The following is a 1,333-nucleotide window of genomic DNA, read 5'->3' as shown; positions in this document are numbered from 1 at the left end:
TATATATTGTGTGTGTGTGTGTGTATTTATATATATATATAAATAAATAAATAAATAAATACACACACACAAGGAAAAAGTTATATATATTCTTGTTTGAGACTCAAAAGAAATGAATTTCTTGTTTGAGAAATTCTAAATCAATCAATTTTAACAATCTGCAGTCGTACAGTATAAAAAAATGAAATGGTTAATGCTGATATGATGAGTTTGAGATTTATTCGAACATAACAACAATAGTAACGTTATTGTTTAATGTAGCTTTATAAGTTCCCCCAGTAAGTAAACAGAAACCGACTTTGGCAAGGGAAAACACACATATTTTATTAAGATTATCGCGCGAAAAGTGAAAATCTGTAATGTAAATGTTGTTGCTGGTTGATGTAGGATTGTGTGGTTTGTGACACACCTCTGTTAACGGAGCTCATTCAGAGGTTACGAGCGAGTGACACGCTAATCTTCAGAGAAGCAGAAGTCACGCATCAGATAAAACCTGACCTGTGATCTGACCACAGAAATGACTTGAGTAAATGGATTCAATCTACCTTTCAGTCGCAGAAAATCTTGAGTTCGCTAGCGCAGGAGGTTGAGGAGACGAACAGCCCAAATTCCTGAGATTCCGGAACTCTCACTAATGCCGACAGCAAAGCACAAGCGTGAAGTAAGAAACGTGAAAAAAGTGTCGTTGTTTCAAAATAAAAGTCCCGTCGCAGCCTTCAGTAGCCTGCGGCTCTCTAGGACCGAACTTGCCTACCCCTGGTTTAGGTATATGTAAGGTGGGAGGAGTTGGATCTGGATCTTGTGTTCTGCAGTGAGGGCCATCTCGTCGCAGTTCCGTATTGAAGATAATTATAAATGTTGCTTACAGACTTAAAATTATGCACAAAACTGTACTTATCAAAACATAAAACTAAAATAGGGTTATTAAATTTTCTGGGTTTCTACTTGATTCCTTTCTTTTTCAGAATTCATTACATGGAGATAAAAATAATATATGTAGTATTTTGTTTAATATTTTAAGATTTCAGCTCTAAATATTGCAACAGGGTCTGGCTGCAGACTTGCACTTGCACTGTCAGACTTGCGCTTCCGCAACTGACGTCACTTGCAGTCTTTATTTTTTATTTTGTTCTATTTATTTATTTATTTTTTTGTTTGAATCTCTCAACATTTTACAACAGTAGTCAGGTGGTGAAGACAAGAAAAAAAAAAGAAACTAAATTACAATGTCACTTGCAATCGCCACTTGCACTCTCCGCTACCTGCGACGTCATTTGCAATCGACACAAATGGTGCGTGTTGCCAATGGAGACAAGACGCTGTGGTGGTGATT

The 1,333-nt window shown here is 36.7% G+C and overlaps 1 protein-coding gene across 1 annotated transcript in view; it reads right to left on the bottom strand.

The window, feature by feature from the left end:
• Nucleotides 1–651, bottom strand: part of LOC107718119 (septin-2B-like) — a 9,694-nt gene extending 9,043 nt beyond the window's left edge. Inside the window, exon 1 of the mRNA XM_016525082.1 lies at nucleotides 546–651. The gene's annotated coding sequence lies outside the window, so the exon portion shown is untranslated. The remainder of the gene's footprint in view (nucleotides 1–545) is intronic.
• Between the last annotated feature and the right edge of the window lie 682 nt (nucleotides 652–1,333).

This window comes from Sinocyclocheilus rhinocerous, unplaced genomic scaffold, assembly GCF_001515625.1.
Source record: "Sinocyclocheilus rhinocerous isolate Xijiao unplaced genomic scaffold, SAMN03320098_v1.1 scaffold480, whole genome shotgun sequence".
Taxonomy (NCBI): Eukaryota; Metazoa; Chordata; class Actinopteri; order Cypriniformes; family Cyprinidae; genus Sinocyclocheilus; species Sinocyclocheilus rhinocerous.
This window is presented reverse-complemented; position numbering and strand designations above follow the sequence as displayed.